Below are 21508 nucleotides of genomic sequence, written 5' to 3' on the forward strand. Positions count from 1 at the left end.
CAGAACACATAATTTAATCACAAAAACAATACTATGTACAAAAGTAAAGAATGGTGGGATGGTGCTTAGGTAGCTGCAGCAGTGAGGAATTCAAAAATCTGATGATATAGTAAGAGCACTTACACATTGATGACTGCTGCAGTGACTAACTATATGGGTAGATTACCATAGCTTAAGCTAATTAACCAACAGCCAGAAGAGCTGGTTCAAAGGTATTTGGAATTAACACTTCTAACTAACATAACGATCCCAAAAAAGTGCCACCTGTTTATTAGGTGGTCTCACATGTGAAAAACCTCTTTGTACAAAAGCTTTAGCAAAGTCTGAAAAGAAAGAGGATCCATGGGCTGACCAGACAGATGATATTAACTCACAAAAATATCAAAGACCCAGTGGTACATAATGCCTGACTGAGCTCTAGTTATTAGTGTGGCACCAAATGGAAAATTTCTTCCACTTACTAACATAAGATTTCCTAGTAACAAGTTTTCTTGTCTCTTTTAGTATGTGCAGTACATCCTAAGGCCGGCCTTAGGTATAGGCCAACTAGGCGGCCGCCTAGGGTGCCGCTCTAGCAGGGGCACTTTTCCAGTATTTATTTGATGTAGGTAGACCGGGATGGGGCACCAGGTAGTATGGGAGTGGGCGTCATGGAGCCTTTTTGCCTAGGGCACCAGTTGACCTAAGGCCGCTCCTTAGGTGCCTAAAAGGTGACAAAACTAAATTATGCAGTCAGTTGAAGTTATTTGAGAATGTTGTCTATCAAACTTTCCCTATCTTGTGTGAATAGGTCCAATCTGTGATGGGCCTTTGGCCAATTCCATAAGAAGGAAAAATCACTGTTACCTGGGCTGGAAGGGAGCAACCAAAGTGATTTCTGGGAAGCCCTTCTGAATCTTTATAAATACCCTGAATATCAGTGGAAGAGGCAGAATTGCATAAAGAAACATTCTCAACCAATGGAATGAAGAAGCATCTGTTTCTAGACTTGCCTGCAAGGAACCCTGGTGCAAAATGTGCTTAGTTGTCTGTTTTGAAAGGAGGCAAACAAATATATTTGAGAGGTTCTTCACAACTAAATCAGTTCCTGGAAGACCTTCTCATTCTGTTTCCATTCATGAGGGTCTGTAATAGTCTTATTCAGTTTGTAAACCACTACATTTTACTCTGATGGAATGCATAATGCTTGGGGGGGGGGGGTAAACATTTTTTCACCTCAACCACCCAAGCTACCATATCCATCCTGCACAGAGGGTAAGACCTGGTGTTCCCCCTCCCCCCATTTGTTTATATTCTAGATCACTGTGATGTTGTCTGTATTCACCTGCAGAGGTCCTGATGCCCAACATGATGAAGCTATTCTATAGCATGGATCACAGTTAACATCTTTATGGCATTTATTTTTCTTGCTCTGCCTGTTTTGTTGTCACAGACTGAACTGGTGTTAGAAGACAGAATGGGAGACGTGGATTCAGGGCAATCTGTTGTTATCACCAAGGAGGTTTTCCCTTCACAAAACCAAATATTTGATTTTAAATTTCAGATGGTGAGAATGTTGAGTCCACATGGCTTTTAAGAAACACTGGATTTTTCTCATGTGTAACCTGGCAAGAAGAATCATGAGAATTATGGATGCAATGAATCTTTGCATCCTGAGATATTCTCTGGTCTAAGTCTAAGACTGATTTGTGAAACTCCAAAAGATTTCTAGATACAAATCTACTTTCTCCTTAGTTAGGAACGCCTTTTGTAGGGAAGAATCTGGAAGGCACATGGAAACAAAAGTCTGTAAGAAGAAATTAAGGAGGATTTTTGACTGCTGATCTGAAATCCCAGATTGAGAAAGAGATTTTAACCCATGGAAGGTACTCCTGACACCCAGAAAAAGACTGGAAAGAGAAGCAAGTCATCTAAATAAGGAACAATATGACTGCTCTGTAGTCTGCAATGAGCTATCACTGTAGTCAGACATTTTGTAGTCTTGGAGCTGTAGATAAGCCAAAAGGCAATGCAGAGAACTGATAATGTGACCCTGACACATAAAATTTGTGGAAAACTCTGAACTATGTAGCAAAAAGGATGTGATAAGCATATTTTAATAACATTTAGAGTTACCATGAAACCCAGAAGAGGAATGAGAGGTGATAGACTCTGTAAGGTTAACATCTTAAACTTTAGTGCTTTCATAAACAAGTTGAGAAAGGATAGGTTTAATACTGGTCTCCAATTAGGATCTTTCTTTCGTACTAGAAATATTCTGGAATAGAATTCTTCTCCCCTTTGGTTTTGAGTTACTCATTGTATGACCCCAAGGAAAGTATATGATGAAGAATCTGAGGAAATAATTCTGTCTGTTTTGGAGTGTAAGGAGGGATTCCTCAAAAAGAAGGTATATGTTCATAGGTGAATAGTAGGCTAATAGCCCTGAAGGACCATTTTAAACCTAGCAAATAAACTGAAGACAGAACCAAACTTGTGCCTATGAAGTGATGACCTTAACCATTATGCCAATCCCACCCCCAAAAACCTTATTCATCATAGCAACCACCCATTAAGGAAACCCACAAGATGAATCTGAAGAGAACTTGGAACAGATAGATGCTCTTGAACTTTCTATAGAATGCCCACAGGAAAAGGAGAACAAAGATTGCGCACTCAGTTTAGAAGAAAATGATTTAAGAGAAGAGTTACTTAATTTAAGAGAGATGGACATATATATTAAGATCAATGAAATAAATTGACTACAGAACGTCAGTAAAACCCACTAAGTTAGAAGTCTGATAAAGCAAATGAACACAGTAATAAGGACTACCGTAGAGATTCATGCAACATAACAGAAGTTGTTGTTGTTGTGCTGTCTTTCGGCTTTCCCGGTTAGGGGTCACCACAGCGGAACTCCGATCCGCTAATGATTGGCAGTAGATTTTCACGGTGCTGAGTTGCCAGCTCGACGCCCAACATTCAATGAAGGCACGCCCATTCACGCATGTCTTTCGAAACACCACTCGACCCACGGGGAGGACATGCAGACTCCACATAGAAGGTCCTCCCCGCACACTAGCTGAGAATCGAACGGGAGAACCTCTTGCTGTGAGGTAACAATGCTACCACTGCACCACTGTGTAAATAGGCTATATTACTGTGCAGATAAATTAATGATGGATAAATTCTTACCACAAGAACACAGGGCATTAAGGGAAAGGAAGGGGGAGAAATCAAATGCCATCATGGAAGTATCAAATATAGAAAACTATAAAGCAATCTATTGTCCGCTATCACAAATAATAAACTAAAAATATCAGCACAGGCAGAAAAAAATGTAGAAGATATGCAGATAAATGTAAAGGAAAAGTACAAAATAAGAAATGTATTGATGATCCAAGCAAGTTTTATAGAGAATTAGAAAACAAGGTGAAAGGAGTTGAAAGACCACCAAAAAAAAGAAGAAATAGATACATTTCTGAGAAATATTTATGAAGATCCTGTGGAACATAATAAAGATGCTAAATGGACAGAAGAAGTAAAAGAAAGAATAAGAAGTTCAGAGGTACAGGATATGAAATGGCAAGAAATAATGACCAGAGAAATAAAAAGCTCCTAAATGGAAAAACTCAGGCCCAGATGCAGTACCTAACTTCTGGCAATTTTTCCCTTAGATACAGCTGTAGTATATTACTGTAGTCCCCATCTTTAGTACATTTCCAGTCTAAGAAGTACTGTTAGTGAGCTGTGACCTACTAAACCATCAGCCAAAAATGCCACCAGAAATACCCATCTACAGAGCACCTCCTAGATCAGTCCTGAAAGCACCACATTTGTGATAACAGTTCTTTAAACCTAGCATTATGGACAGTTAGACTACCCCATTTCTCCTGCCAGTCTTGTTGACTTGGGTCACCTGAGGCAGTGTAGCAACTGCCTCATGTACACTGACAACCCTCTACTAATAACTCACTCTAGTACAGAGTACGAGAGATGTATCCACACCAAGAATCTTGAATCCCTGCTCTCTAGCACTCGAAACAGTAACACTGAAGAGGTTGTCAACTCACCCACCACTACTCATGCACCTGGCACCACTACTCATACACTTAGTATGTATCTAACACATAAATCAGCATATGAGGAGCATCTCTCAAAAAACTTACCGAAACACTATACACCTCCAAAACACAAGAATGCTACAACCAGCACAATTTCTGACAGCACCTAACACACATAGCAAGACCAGTATCTCACCTACCAAGCCGTTAAGGCATAACATTCATAAACCAAATTTTCTTGTCATTGGAAACTCCATAGTGAGACAAATGGATGTCCCACTTACCTGGTTAGATAAGGAGAAAGTCACGGTCAGCTGTCTGTCTAGTGCCAGGATTCATCAGATTCTGCATGCACTCAGGTCTCACCAATTACCATTATGACTCTGTCATAGCTCATGTCAGAGTGAAATAGCTGAGATGTACATCACTGGACTATATGAAGAGAGACATGACTGAGCTCTCGTATATATATATATATATATATATATATATATATATATATATATATATATATATGATTACCATCTATAAACTTAATATATGACTGAGCTCTCAGACTATGTTTCCCAGGCAGGTATGTCCCTTGCCTTGAGCAGCATATTACCCTCACCTAGAATAATGCCACAGTATAACAAAAAATGATCAGTTTCAATAATTGGCTTAGTTTTTGGTGTCATTCAAAGGGGATCCAGTTTCTATCAGCCTGGGATGACATAGCCAACAAACCTCGCTGTTTTGCCAGAGATGGTTTACACCTAACACCTGACACCATTAGGCGTTTGACTGCTGGCAAAGGCTCTTGCTTCCCGCATAGTGCCTCTTTTAGGCAAGGTCTCAAAAACAAACATGCCAACGTGAAAATTGCAATCATAATAAAATAAGTGTTATGCTGCTAAACGCTAGCAGCTTAAACCAAAAACTGCACACCCTGGAAGCACTCCTACAACTGGAGGATGTAGATGCTTGTGCAGTCACAGAAACCTGGTTCAAGGCCTCAGACAGTACACCAGCCTTGCAAGGCTACAATGCCTTCCACACTTTCAGACCGCAAAACAAACATGAGATAAATTCACCTCCAGACTAGTTAGACAGGACAACTCCATGGAGTTACTCGAAGTTTAGATTACTGTGGGTAAGATCCCCATTCAAGTCATAGCTAGTTATAGATCCCCCGCCATGGATCATGATGAGCACAAGGCTTACTTGACCAAACTGGAGTCCATCCAAATATTGCCAAACACTGGTCATTGGGGATTTCAATTGTCCCACCATCAACTGGGAAACCTATTATAACCCTAACTCACTAGCACAAAAGTTCTGTGACTTATTTAACTAAAATGCCCTGCAACAAACTGCTCAAACCCCAACAAGTGGAACAAATGTATTAGGTCTATCCCTCACTAACATGAAAAATAGATGCAACACCACAACTGTTGGACTCTCATTAGTTAACTCTGACCACAAATTAGTTGCCTTCGAACTGCCACTAACACCACAACTCACAAAGGGTGAAATTAGACTAAAGAACTTCACCAAGGCAAACTATACCCTCCTAAGGGAAGTTATAAATGCATTCCAAGCCCCACCTCTCAGCTGTAATGGATCCCCTACACAACGCTGACATTCTAGAATGCTGACAACCATATGGCTGACACCATATGATCGACATTCAGACTGCCGACATTGTGAGAAGTCCACAGAAAAGGAAAATAAAATTTCTTTTCAACTGTTAGCAGGGGGGCTTAAACGCCCCCTGCACCCCCCGTAACTTTAATATACCAACTCAGAGATTGCACTACAGTGCAGGAATGAAACTCTTTCCATTCCGCACTATAGTGAGATGCCGGTTCCTCATTGTTGACAAACAGAAGGGGACCCACTGTAATTGGTAACTACACCATAACTTACACTAAAGCCCTCCACAATTACTTGCATAATCTTGCATAATTGTATAAACCTGGTTGCTCCAAACAGAATCAAAGCCAGAGCCTCAAGCAAAAACAAGCTACCCTGGTGGACATCCAGAACCAACAAACTTTACAAAAAGTTGCTGTCTAAGAAAACTGAGGTTAGGCCCCAACAATGGAAAACCACCCTCCTCAGCCTCAACAGGCAAACAAGACAGCATGCCAAATCCTCTAAGGGTTATTTTGAGAAAAACTTAGCAATCACAGCCAAGGATAAGCATCTGGCCTTTTACAGCTACATATGCAGCCTAAAGGGAGAACCCAAACATGTGCTAAACTAATGACTAATGGTATCACCCACACTGATCCCACAGAGAGAGCAAACCTGTTGGTGGACAGATTTGGTGAAAATTTCACTCCCTTATCATCTGCAAACTTATCACAAGCCTTGCCCCAAACTTTCCCCCACCCAACAAATTCAAAGAGTAGGTCATTAAAGCCTTGTCAAATGCAAAAAACACAGTCTCTATGGGACCAGATGGCATCCCTAGCTATCTTCTAAAGAACTAAAACATTAATTAGCATCACCATTAAGTAACCTATTCAATCACAGCTTAGCCACAGTCTGTGTTCCTGTGGAATGGAGAACAGCAACAGTTATTCCCCTCCACAAAGGTGGCTTAGCTACAGACCCAGGGAATTATAGACCCATATGTCTGACCAGCCTCATCTGTAAGGCCATGGAACATATCATCATGGACTTCATAAATAAAGACATAGGCAACCTGCAAACCCTAGATCCAATCCAATATAGCTTCACCAAGGGCAGATAATGCCTGTTAAACCTGGTGGATTTCTTCGAAAATGTGACCAGGGTCACTGACAAGGGCAAATCTGTGCACACAACATACCTTGACTTGGCCAAGGCTTTCAACACAATCCCACACTCAGGTATTACAGATAAACTTAGCAAACTGAATGTAAACCCCTTTGTTGTAAGATGAGTTGCCAACTGGCTCACCACCCAGTCACACACTATCAAAGTGTGTGAGTCCACATGAACCAGCAGACCTGTCATCAGCGGAGTGCCACAAGGGTCACTGCTGGGCCTCCTACTGTTTGGTATATAATTCTCAGAAGTTCAGGCCAAAACTATGGGGCTGTGGCTGACCAAGTTTGTGGACGACTGCAAACTGGGTGCAATTATTGAGACCCCAAATGATGTCAGTATACTTCTAGAGGGTCTTATTCAGACCAACAACCGATGTCTTAGTCATGGTTTCAAACTAAATGCAAATAAATGCGTCATCATTCCCATCAGTAAAAACAATGTCCCTTCACACTATCAAATTAACAATGATACTCTACAAAGTGGTAAGGGATCTGGGATCACAAGTAGACTGTGACCTTAACTTTGACCACCATGTGTCTACTGTAGTAAGGAAGGCTTTCTATATAGCACACTCAATTAGCAAAGGCATTGCCTCTAGAGCAAAGGAAGCTATACCCCCTCTATACTCAACACTAATCAGGCCCATAACTGAGTATAATGACCTTTTGGCATGTCCCGTACAAAGCACCTGCAGCAATTGGAGAGACCTCAGATGTTTCTCACAAAGAAGATCAAGGGACTCCAGCACGTGTCTTATATACAGACTGACTAAAGTCCCTGTACTCAGTATCATATAGACTTCTTAGGGGAGATCTATGCCTGTCTTACAGAGCAATCTCTGACCCAAACCTAATGAATTGGCTGCACATATGTAAATCAAACAGGACTAGATTTACCCATTCCAGGGACCTAAATACGGCCTGCAACTTGAAAAGGACATGCTGGAGGACAGATTTGTCTCCCAGTGACTGCCACATCTTTGGAATAGGTTGCCAGTTCATATGAAACAGAGCACGTCTATGACACTGTTCAAAATGAACCTGGACAAGTGGATGGAGCACCATAAATTCTTACCGGGGATAGCACCCACAACCCTCCTGGACATGGGCAGTCATTACTAAATCCAGTCCTGTGTATTGACTAGAGTATCTATGATATTACATTGAGATGAAAAGCTAGGCTTGAAATGACCTCCGGGTCAATAGCCTAGTCATCTCCTATGATCATATGATACTAAAAATATTAACATCTTTATACGAAGATTTAGCCATGAGTAAGAACTATTTATATATTCACCCTGAATAGATGCCAACTCATTAACAAAAGGAAAAACAATACTTCTACTTAAAAGTGAACCTGCAAGCTATCCTAAAATTTATATACTCATAACTTGCCTTCCGACGACATATAAACTATACACTGGAATTAATGCTGATAGAATTTATAGTCATTTAGAAGAAAACTTAATCATGGCAATAGAACAAAAGGGGAACAAAAAAGACATATGGAACAAAGGATCATTTGTTGTTAAATCAAGTCATAATGGAGAACTGTAAAAAGGGGGAGACTCTGAGGATGGCATGGATAGACTACAAAAAAGCATTTGACAATATCCCACATTCATGGATAAAAGAATGCTTAAAAATGTGTAAGATGTACACTGATTGATTACATTACAACAACAATGAAACAATGGCAAACCACTTTGCAGTTAAGCCATGATAAAGGACAAATTTATTCCAGGGTGACTCTTTGTCACTGCTTCTCTTGTCTCGCCCTTTACTCATTAAGCTGTCTACTTAATAGATTAGGTCGTGGATACAATTTGGCTCCCAGAAAACAACAAAGTGTAGAGCCTTCTCATCTTCTTTTTGAAGATGATTTAAAATTGCATTGTTCATCAGATGAGAAACTGAAAGCTCATGTGGTCAAAACTTTTTCAGATGACATAAAAATGTCATTTGGTCTTGATAAATGTGCAAAAGCAACCTTTAAAGCAGGAAAGCTGCAGCACCAAGAAAAAAATCAGCCTGGGACAGGAATATAATACAAAATAACTGGAGCAAGAGGGAGAATATAAATATTTCAGAAATGATGAAGGATCAACAATAAAACATGAACAAATGTGAATAAAACTTAGTAAGGAATATTTTAGAAGACTAAAATGAATACTGTAAATAGCACTGACATCTAAGAACAAAATCCAAGCTGTAAACCAATTTGCTCTTCCTGTCCTAACTTACAGTTTTGGCGTGACTGACTGGCCCCAAAAGGTGTTGGGTCAGTTGGGCAGGAAAACAAGATGGATGCTTCATGCTTATCAAATATTTTATAAAAAATCAGTGTATACCAAGACTATGTATTCCCCTGTATGAAGGAGGTATGGGCCTCCTCGAAACTGATTTCATGTATAGATCTTTAATCATAGGACTGCATACATATATGCTGACCTCACAAGACCCAAATGTAGTGAAAGTTTTAAAACATGAAGAGAATAAGTCTAAGGTGACTTCCCTGCTTAGTTTAGCAGAAACATGTTGGTGTCAAGCAGGAATGGAAATTAAACCAGAAGTAGATAAAAATCAGGCAGCAACTGAATGTGCCAAAAAACAAAAGAAAAAATATAAGGTGAAGAATCAGATGAGAAGGCAGTAAATGTGAAAAATGCAAAAATATAGTTGCAAGTATAGAAAACTCTTGAAACAACTCCATGTTGATCAGCATCAAATGCAGGAATGGTTAAGGAGAGGTGAATTTAAACCAAAAGACAAAAGGTTAATATTGGTGGTCCAAGATAGTGGACTACATGCACATTGGTTTATGAAGTCCATTGAGCATGTGGGAAAAACAGAAAAATGTAGGTTTTATAAAACAGAATTGGAAACAGCCACACATCTTGTTGCTGGTGGTGATATACTAATGACAGAGGGACTGTATACTGAAAGGCATAATAATGTGGCATTGATGATTGTGCAAACATTACAATACTGAAGTAGCTGAAAAACACTGGAAACATGAGCCACAAAGCATTATAGAAAATGGTGAAGTTTATATCACATGGGATCACCCATTACCAACAGTTCAAAAAATAGATGAGAAAACCAGATATAGTAGTCCATGAAAAGAAGACAAAAGTAGCATTCATCATTGAAATTGCTACACCCAGTGACTACAGTGTCTTATGTACAGAGAGACACAAAGTCATAAAACATCTGGATTTGCAGGCCTTAACAAGAGCAATGTGGAAGAAGGATACTCTGATAGTTCCAATAGTAGTAGGAGCAATAGTTCTTACAAAAAAATAATTTTAATCATACTTAGATATGTTACTGATACATGTAATTCCATATGAATTGCAAAATTAGTCAATATTGGGCACATTGCGGTGCTGTGAAGAGCACCTTTGGCTAACATCAAAGATTAAAACAATCCTGATTTCATGAACTTTAATCGTATTTTGACTTAGGAATGGTGTCCACTACCATCATGGTATTAGAAATCCAAAAGTTATTCTAAACATACAGAAAAAGCTCACTCAGTCCTTGACACAGACTTGTGAGGGAAAGGTTAGTTTGTTTTTCTTATATTGTTTTCTTGTAATTTGTATAATTTTATTGCTTTCTGATATTTTGTATATTGTGGTGTATTTTCATTACTCTGTGTTTTAAAAGTATTCTGTTTTCTATTGCATATTTAAACTAGGAAAGAAACCACAGCTGTGTCGCTTGTGAGTCACAGAAATTAGAACAGGTGACTTATGGTTAATTACCTGTGAAATGAGGGAGGGGCTAGGAATTAAACCTTGTATTTAAGGGTTAAAATAAAACATGTCAAGGCTTTTCTAGAAAAGCTCTCTCAGACTCTGCCATGGACTGATATGAGGGAAAGGCTAGGTTATTTTTCCTTATATTGCTTTTTATTGACATTTGATTACTGGGAAAGTCCAATTGCATAGGTGCCCATTTTCAGCAGCGACCTGGGAAGGAGAGCTTCAAAGTAGTACAAAAACATTTTAAGAATAATAATTTTACAATCTTCAAAAACAATACAATAATAACTAAAAATCTGCTGTTTAAACAATTATACCAAATTATACATACAGTGAAAACATTGGTTAAGAGTAGATACAACTCATGTGACAATGATTTAATATTTAGGCAAATTTTAGTTAGTTCAGAAAAGTAAAATTAAAGGTAAGTTAGTAAAATACAAACAGGAATTGCAATATCAAGTGTGAGATAAAACAGGGTTATTTCATCTATAGATAGCGTCAAGAGGACAGAACTTGATTAAGTAAGGAAGTGAGTGAAGAAGTGGGAGTAAGGAGGTGTAAGGTATGAAGAGATACTTGTTCCAGTTTAGTGATATAGTTTATCCTGGGGATGAGTAAGAACAGAACCAGAGTTTGGCTAAGAAGTCTTTCAGAATGGTTTTAAAGGACTGAAGGGAGGGTATTGACCTGATGGATACAGGGAAGGAGTTCAAGGCCTTAGTAACATGGTATGAGTACAGACCATGTCCAGAAAGTTGTTAGGTTTGTGGACAGAATGGAGTTTCTGGTCACTGGAGCATAATGACCAAGTGGGAATAAAACTGTGTAGAATAGTATTATGTGCTAGACAAGCAGATGGATACTGAATAATGTTGTAAGTAGTGAGTAGCTGTGTATATGTTAGCTGATGGAGTAGTTCTAGACAGTTTAGGCATTTTAGTGCTATACAGTGGTGGGCTCTGAAAGGGGTGTTTGCCACAGATTTAGTCACTTTATAATGTCATTGTTCAAGTTTTGCTTTTTGTGATGCACAGAGGTTAGTAAAGATGAGAGTGCCATAAAGCAGTGAGGAGAGGAGGTAAGTAGTGGCAAGTATAGTTGTAGTTGCATTGATGAGATTATTAATGCAATTTGTGTATGCAGGGTGAATTTATGATTATTATCCACTATCATCCCTAATAATTTGCTATGAGAGTTTATTTCAATGGTTGTACTATTAAGAGAGAGGATTTTAAATTCTGTTTTTTTCATGAGAGATTTATGGAGGGAAAAAGAGGTAATTTTTGGGGGTTGGGTGGGAATGAATTGTGCCATGATTGAGTGGCTGTTAAAGTCCCCCCCCCCCGAGTAATTTTTTGGAAATGTGTCAGGTCCTCTGATATGCATATGAGTGTGGAGTTATATTAGAGAAGCCTGTTGTAGGGATTTGTGGAGTGTGTTGACAAGAATTTTAAAAAAGAGTTTTTCCATTGCATATTTAAACTATGAAGGAAACCACAGCTGTGCCTCTTGTAAGTCACACAAAAATAAAATTTTCCTCACCCTCCCACCTTGGCATTGTTGTGTTTTTAAACTCACTATCTGTCTAGTGCCTACCCTTTATGTTAACTTGCTTTTATATTCCCTTCTCTCTTCTCTTTCATTTGTTATTGTCAGTAAGCATAACATTATCATTTTGTGAAGTCATTCCTCCTTCAGCTATTTAAATTTATTGGCTCCCACTGCATTCCATTGAGACAGAGCACTAAGCGCCCATTCTATGCAATTTTTGTTGCTCTCTTAAAATTAGTGGCTGTTTAAAGTTTGAGTTACCCCCTCTTTCACTTCTAACTGCTCAGAGCACACTGCAGCACTTAGGATATTTACCCATCTGTTCCATATTACATTAAAAATCTTCAACATCTCGTCTGAGACCACCAATTATTAGATAGCCCACATTCTGTCTGTCAGTAGTCATCATGGAATTAGTGCTTCTCTTTTTTGCACCTGGTGAGAGAAGGATCATAGGGACATTATTTCCTGGAGAGTGCTAATCACCAGAAAGTCTGGTGACTGCTTCATAGGTGGCAGCTTGGAATTTGTGCTTCTGTTTTTCTCCTGGTGATAAAAGGAGCAGAGGCTTCTGATTGGTCTGGATGCTATTCAAGCCATCTATGAGGAAAAGGCTACAACAAGCATACAGACCCCTGTATCATATGGGACAAAACTGTTGATCACCAAAGAACCTATGGCTTGCTTCTCATCTTGGGATTAGTGCTACTGGTTTGCTTCCAGTGAGATAAGAAGCAAAGGGGCATTGTATCCCAGCAGCATGAAGCTGTGGTGAGAACAGCACTAGCTGTAGCCAGACAGTAGCCATTCAGGTGAATCCCCTCTTTTCATCATTCTTGACAAAGCTACTTCTTTTTTTAATTTTCTTTTCAGTAAGTACTGCTTAATTAGCTACTGTCTAACCTAACTTCAAAATATCTTCCACTTCATCCATAAATCTTGAGATTCTACTTTAGTAGTTTCCCCTGAAGTGTTTGGCAGTGCCCTGTATAGATGCAGGCATCTTGAGTTGACATTTTTCCTGCGAATGCACCCTTGAAATTTCACCAACACCTAGTTACACACAGGATAAGCAGTTTGTACTGGCAAGCACTGCCTTCAGAGTTGCAAAGTAGATAATCAATTTTATATTCTCACCATGACCGTCTAATCAATAAAAGAAGTCCTGTTGCCACGGATATAAACTTTCCATTACCTCCGTTAGCAGCATGGTGGATATTGGCATTCTGAGGCAATGTAGTAATTGCCTCATGTTTACTGACAACTAGCTAATTCTCAAACAAACTGATAAAGTATGTGAGAAATGCATTTGCACAATGTCACCGGAGGCAAAGCTCTTACAGGAAAGCACTCATAATGTCAATCAGGTTCATAGGTATTTACTAGGCTAATGACCACAAGGGCCTTTTTAAGCCTAGCCATACATCCCAAATCTCTGACAAGTTCTGATTCCCTTGATAAGTGTAAGCTTGGGCCTGGTAGATGAACCATTTACAGGTTTCTTCTGTCTATTAGAGACATAGATGCCAAACCAGGGATGAATTTCTGGTTTTCCATCCAATTGTCCAAGTTGCACTTGAATTAGGTTAGGGAGGAACTCTGCTTCACATGGATGGGAAGCCTGTTCCATAGACGGGGTAGTCTCTGGGATACATACCTATCTCTCCAGTAGGTCCTATTTATATCACAGGAAAGGTTTAAGTCTTTAGAACGGGTAATTCTGGTGCTGTTTGTTTTGTGGATATGCAGGAGGTCCATCAGAGTGGGGTCTGATAATGCTCTGTATGCCAGACATAGATCTCCCCTCAAAAGCCTGTAGGAGATAGAATGCAGGGATATGGCTTTGAGGCAGTCTGCATAGGACATATTACTTGCATCCTGTATTCTTTTAGTAAGGGACCTCTGTAGACGTTCCAGTTGTTGGATATGCCTGGTTAGGTACATTCCAAAGGGGGCATTGTACTCAATGGTTGGTCTGATGACTGCTGACTGCTGAATACAGTGGAACAATGACTTCCTTGGACTTAGATGCCATACCTTTTTTAGAAGTTGCGCAACATAGAATGATTTCCTCACCACTGTAGACACGTGATGATCAAAGGCTAGATTACTGTGTGTCCCCTAAGTCCCTGACTACTGGGTAAATTCTAAGGGGTGTGTTGTCAGTATGATAGTTATCAGGGATGGATGACTTCCCAAAGGATACCATTACGCATTTCTTGGCATTTTGTTTTAGTCCATGGCTCTGACACAAGTTGTTTGTCTGTGTCAGCTCCTCCTGGAGAACATTTGTGTCAGTGTGAGATTCAATGACAGCTCCTGAATTGCAATCATCTGCAATTTTAGTTAGCCAGAGACCGCTGACATTGGCCTTGACTTCTGTGAAGTAAATCCCAAAAAGGAGCGGTCCAAGGACTGATCCATGAGGGACTCCATTTGTGATTAGCCTCTTTGTAGAGGTGAACTTCCCAATTCTGACTTCCTGGGTCCTGTTTGTGAGTCAGTTGTCTAACCACCAGGTGACAGACAAGTTTGTACCTAACCTCTTGAGTTTGTCAACAATACCCAAGTAGGGTATTGTGTCAAATGCCTCAACCAGGGCAAGGTAGGCAGTGTAAATGACTTTGCCCTCATCCATTGCATTGATGACCTTCTCAAAGAAGTCCACCAGGTTGAATAGGCATGATCGGCCATTGACGAAATCAAACTGGGTTGGATCTAGTGTTTGGAGATTTACTATATCTCTGTTGATCATCTCCATGACAATTCTTTGCATGGTTTTACATATAAGACTAGTGAGACGTATGGGTCTGTAATTCCCAGGGTCTGTAGCTGGGCCACCTTTGTGCAGAAGGGTGAGTGTTGCTTTTCTCCATTCATGAGGCATGAAGCCTGTTTGGAGGCTATAGTTAAATAGTAATTCCAGAGGCCCTGATAGGTCATGTTTTATGCTATTTAGAAGGCATCCTGGGATATTGTCTGAGCCCATTGATGCAGTGTTCTTGGTCTTAGTGAGAGCATTAAGGACCTGTTTCTTAGTGATAGTAGGGGGAGTTATATTTGATGATATTTCCTGAGGGAAGGTTGAGTGGAAGAGAGGGGTAAAGTTGGAGCTGAATTTATCAGCCAGGAGGGTTGCTATATCTTCTGGCTCAGTATAGGTGGCTCCATTTACAATGAGCTCTGCACAAAATTGTGTATTGCCTTTGAGGTTGTGGACATAGCCAAATAATGCTTTGTGGTTGTCCTTGGCCTGGGAGGCCAAACTTACCTCAAATTTGGCTTTGGTAGAGTTTATTTGTCCTCTGAATTGTTTGTTTAGTTTGATGAGAGTGTTTTTATTCTGTTGGGTGCTGCACCTCCTAATTTTTGCCATGATTTTCTTCCTCCTGTTATACAGCAGATTGATTTTGTGATTCCACCAGGGTGGCTTGTTTTTAGAGTTAGTTCTGCACTTCTTCCTGTCTCTATGCACCTATTAACATGCTTGCATAGGGTTTCTGTGAACAGTTCTGCATAGGCAGAAGTGTTCTCAGGGTTTATGGGTGCTTGAAATTTTTCCAGGTTCTCACTTAATAGCAGGAGGTTAGCCTTAGAATAGTTTCTGAATATTCCAGGTTTACCTTGGGGTCCAGATTTTATTTTTACTTCAAAGGAGACCATTTTGTGGTCTGACCTTACCAGGGAAGGCATTACAGTAGGGGATGTGAAGCAGTCTCCCATATTAATGAGAACAAGATCCAGTAGGGTTGTATATCTGGTCCAGGGAATCTATGTTTATAAAATCCAGGAATCTCTGTGCACGTACATTTGGTGTCGTATAGGATTCCCAGTTAATAGTGTGGTAATTAAAGTCACCCATGAGTATGGTCTTGGGTTGGATGGTTACTGTTTCTAATAAGTTTAAATACATGGTATGGGTTTCCTAGGTAATAGAGGGGGACTTATTGCTTGCAAGGAAGTGGTACTGGATTTTACCTATGGTGATTTGAACATAGATCAGCTCAAGTGCATTGTCCTGTTTGACTAGCCTTGAAGTATATTTATTTTTGATGTCAATAGAGACACCTCCACCTTTAGTGCCTGCATGTGAAGTAGCTGGCCTAAATATGTGGAAGCCATTATAACCTTGCACTGTTGGAAATGCTCTCTGTGGCTTTAAACCATGTCTCAGTGACTGCACTGATTAGAACTTCTAGAAAGTGGAGTTTTTTGTTTAGATTCCTAGAAATGAGCAGTAATACCTTTAGATTTTCTTGGTTTTGATTTGCTATGTCGAAAGTACTTTTAGTTTGGCATTGCCTAAAAAAGGCACTATGAGGAAGACAGAGTTTTAGCTAATATTCGAAAGTCTAAAGTGGAGAAGTGCAGACCATCCCTGGCAAAACAGCATGCTCTGTTGACCATTTCCTTCCATGTTAACAGTAATTGCACCCCCCTTAGAATGATACCAGAAACTAAGCCAATTATTAAAGTCAATCATCTTTTGTTTGTATTGTGGCATCATCCTTGGCGAGGGTAAAATGCTGCTGAATGCTATGATCATACCAGCCTGAGACACATATACTGAGAGCTCCATGATGTCCCGCTTCATATAGACTAGGGAGGTGCATCTCAGGTTATTTACTCCCACATGGACTATGACTGAGTCATATTGATAATTGTGGTCCAATGACCTGAGTGCACGTGTAATGTGATGGATCCTAGCCCCTGATAGGCAACTGTCCGTAACTTTCTCCTTACTCAGCCTGATGAGAGGGACATCAGTGTGTCTCACGATGGAGTCTCCAATGACTAGAATGTTGGCTTGTGTGCTGACTTGCCTTATGGGTTTAGAGGTAGAGGCTCCATGAGATGTAGCTCTATGGACTGATGTAGGTGTTGTTTTGAAAGAGCACATTTGGGGCTGCTGAGGGTATTTGTATATTTGTTGTGTACTTCATCTAGAAGGTCTTTGTGGTTTAGGAAGGTTACATGTAAGTGCCTCAGCATAGATGGGCCTATATGTCTGTTTTGAATTTTGCATGATGGTATACTACTGATGGCCTTATTGACATTTTTATGTGAGAGCTTTGCCTCCAGTGACATTGTGTAAATACATCTCTCACATACCATATCAGTTTGTTTTGAGAATTAACTGGTTATCAGTAAACATGAGGCAATTTCTACATTGCCTCAGGATGCCCATATCCACCAATCCAGTAACGGAGACAGTTAGAAAGTTCATATTCATGGCAACAGACCCTTTTTTATTGATTAGACAGTTGGAGTGAGAATTTCAATCACTGTCAGGAGTATCCAGTTTACAACTGTGTGGACAGTGCTTGTCACTGCAAACTAGTTGTCTTGTAAGCAACTAGGTAAGTAAATGCTTACTTGCCTTTCCATGTATTCAAACCCTGTACCTACTGCACATGAGGCTGTAATGCTACTCATTTAGCTATGTTGTCAGTATTACACACACTGCACCCATCAGACACAATATGAAGCAGACACATAGACTCACTTATGCTGAGATATTTAAATGTAATCTTCTTAAACCTCAAAATCCTTCTAGATTAAGCACATACAATAAATGCTCTTGGCAGTCCCAAATGCACTCTTTCAAAACAACACCCACATCAACACATACAGCTACATCTTATGGAGTCTCTACTTTTAAGCCCATAGGTCAAAGCACCACACAACCCAACATTCTGGTTATTGGAGACTCCATTGTGAGATGTACTGATGTGTCTGTCATCAGGCTGAGTAAGGAGAAAGTCACATCATCACATAACACATGCACTCAAGTCATTTACCACAGGTACCAGTATGACTCAGTCATAGTACATATTGGTGTAAAAGACCTGAGATACACCTCCCTAGACTATATGAAGAGAAACATAATGTAGCTCTCAAAATATGTGTCCCAGGCTGGTGCATTGTGCACCATTCTAATTTCTCCATGGATGATGCCACAATAGAAACTGAAGATGACTGACTTTAATAATTGGCTTAGTTTCTGGTGTTATTCTAAGGGGGTGCAATATTTGTCAGTATGGAAGGAGATTGTCACAGACCATGCTGTTTTGCCAGAGGACGACTGTATCTCTCCCCTCTAGGATTTCAGATATTAGCTAAGCCATTGTCCTCCCCATGGTGCCTTTTTTAGTCAATGCCAAACCGAAAATATTTCTGACATAGCAAATCAAAGGCAAGAAAATCTAAAGGAGTTAGTCCTCAATGCTATGAGCCTAAACAAGAAACTCCACTCCCTACAATCTCTCCACACCCTAGAGAATGCTGAATCTGTGCAGTCACTGAGACATAGTTTAAAGCTGAGGAGAGCACCTTGGTAGTGCAAGGCTATAATGCCTTCCACACATTTAGAGCAGCTACTACACAGGCTGGGACTAAAGGAGAAGGTGTCTCAGTTTACATCAAAATAAATGAACCTCTAGGCTGGCAAACAGGACAATGCAATTGAGCTTCTCCCTGCTTGAATCAACATAGGTAAAATCCAACATCACTTCCTAGCAAGATATAATTCCCCCCTCTATAACCCAGGAAACCCAAAACACATGCTTAGATATAATGGAAACACTCACCATCCAACCCAGTACCATATTCATGGGCAGCTTTACTGCCCCTACTATTAAACTGGGAATCATATAACATGCTGGCACAGAAATTCCTGAATTTTGTAAACACAAACTCGCTGGACCAGATTGTCAATACGGCAACCAGGGGGGCAATCATACTGGATCTGATCCTCACTAATATGGGAAAACACTGCACACACCGAAGTTTAATGCCCTATCCGGTAAGATCAGACCACAAAACAGTCTCCTTTGAAGTCAAAATAAAACCAGGAACCTCAGCTAACCCTGGAATGTTCACAAATTACTCAAAAGATAACTTCCTACTATTAAGTGATAACCTGCTAAAATTAAAAGTGCCACCCTAAAGCTTGAGAATGCTACTGCCTATGAGGAACTATTTACAGAAACCATGTAAAAGCATGTTAATAGCTGCGTAGAGGCAACTGTACCCACCAGGAATAAGTACAGAACTAACTCATAAAACATACCATCCTGGTGGAATCACAGCATCAATAGGCTGTACACAGAAGGAAGAAAATCATAGCAAAATTAGGAGTTGCTGCACCCAGCAGGATAAAATTGATCTTATCAGAATAGACAACCAACAATTCAGAGAACAAATAAAGTCTACCAAAGCCAGATTTGAGGTAAATTTTAGCTACCGGGCCAAATCCCAATCCCTCAGAGCCACAGGCTCCGGGGATCTTAACCTTGTTATCACAATAAACAAAACATGCTGGAGGGATAGGTTCCTGATCCAAAGACTCCCCAGACTCTGGAATAGACTGCCCATACATGTCAAGCAGAGCACCTCTTTGGCCCTCTTCAAAAGGAACCTTGATGATTGGATGGGAAAAAGGAAATTCACCCCAGGGATCACGTCAGTCACCCAGCTAGACAGGGGTCCAGGGAAGTAAATAGTGTGGGAAGAAATAGCCAGGGGAATTGTTATGGCTAGGCTTGTATAGGCCCTAGGGTGGATAGCCTAGTACCAACCTATGAACCTATAAGGGCAACCACAAGTTATTATTTTGCTATGCCTGCAGCCTCAAAGGCAATACACAATTGTGTGCAGAGCTCATTGTTAGTGCAGCCACCTATTCTGAGCCAGAAGATATAACAAAGCTACTCGCAGAAAGGTCTAACTTTACTTTTCCCCACCCAGCCTCCCCTAGGGAAATACCATTAAATGTAACTTCCCCTATTATCACTAGAGTGCAGGTCTTCAATGCTCTCAATATGGCCAAGAAAGTACAGTTGCGTAAGTAACTGCACCATAACAGTTGATGTTAAAATGATTGCTGTTGCAGTAGCCTTAGCTGTATGGGATTATATCCTGCCAAGGACAGAAAATCCAGACAGCTTCCAAAGCTTCAGGGCACCTTACATGCACCAAACTGTGAGGCAGCTTGAGGTAAGCTGACTAAAGGACACATTTGGGTGTGAAGCCCTACAGAGATTTCCTGTCAACAGAGAGAGGGAGGCTAAGCCCTGAAAGGACAAAGCTAGGAAAACAAAAAATAAATATCCACATTCTGGCATAAAAACACACCAAAAAATCAAGGCGGTGGAGGGAGGGAGCAACTATTGCAGCAATGATCATTCGAACATTTACTATTTTGGTAAGTTTATTTACTACATTTGGGTCATGGAAGGAGAAGAGTCCAGGACCCCTTGGAAAATGGTTCTAGTAAAGCCTGACCTGTACACAGAGAAAACAATCAAGCTTATAATGTTTTGTAAAAATATGTGCAGAAGACTAAGTAGCAGCTTCTAGAATACTTCTAGAATCCAACCCTTTCCAAAACGGCATATATGAAACCAAGGTAGAGTGGGTTGAGACCTTATCTGGAATAGTTTTGTTATGGTGTGCATAGGAAAAGGTCTTAGACAATCATTTGGAAATTGTCTGTTTTCACACAGGATGTCCCTTGTTCTTACCTTCACAAGAAATGAAGAATTGATCCAAAGATCTGAAAAATGTAGTTATATCAAGATAGTACCTCAGTTCTCTCTGGACATCCATGTTTTGGAGTGTCCCTCATTTTTAGGTTCAGGAAAGAAAATGGGGAGATAGATAGTTTGGCTTAAGTAAACTTGGATACCACTTTTGGCATACAATAAGGATTAATCCTCAAAGAAACCCCTTTCATTTGGAAAATAAGATAGGGTTGACTCACCATAAGAGCTTGCAACTTAGATACTCTTCTTGCAGAGGTCAAAGCAATCAGTAAAACTGTTTTCCATGTTAAAAACCTCAAGTCATTCAGGTTAGCGTGTTTAAATGGAACAAGTGTTAGCTTTTCTAACACAGAATTAAAATCCCAAGTAGGGGACACTGGTTTACTTGGAGGCTTTTTGTGCAAAACTCCTTTCAAAAACATTTTGACACATGACTGCACTGAAAGAGAATGATCCATGGGCAGACATGCTGAGATGGCTAATAAACAAACCTTGATAGAGGAATAAGAAAAGCCATAGGCTAGTAACTCACACAAATATTGTAAAATCAGAGAAAATTAGCCCTGAATAGGTGCTGGTTATGTTGTTAGCATCAAGTATAAAACTTTTTCCATTTGCTAATATATGCATTTCTAACAGCAGGCTTATTTGCCTTCATTGGTACCTGATGAATATTCTCGATAAACAGGTTCTAAAAGGAATTGAAACCCTATCATCCAGGCAGTCAATTCAATATAATTGATGTTGGGGTGTATTAAACTTCCCTGCTCTTGTGTGAGTAGATCCAATCTGGGGAA

Source organism: Protopterus annectens, chromosome 2.part1, assembly GCF_019279795.1.
Source record: "Protopterus annectens isolate FY-2018-M chromosome 2.part1, PAN1.0, whole genome shotgun sequence".
NCBI lineage: Eukaryota > Metazoa > Chordata > Ceratodontiformes > Protopteridae > Protopterus > Protopterus annectens.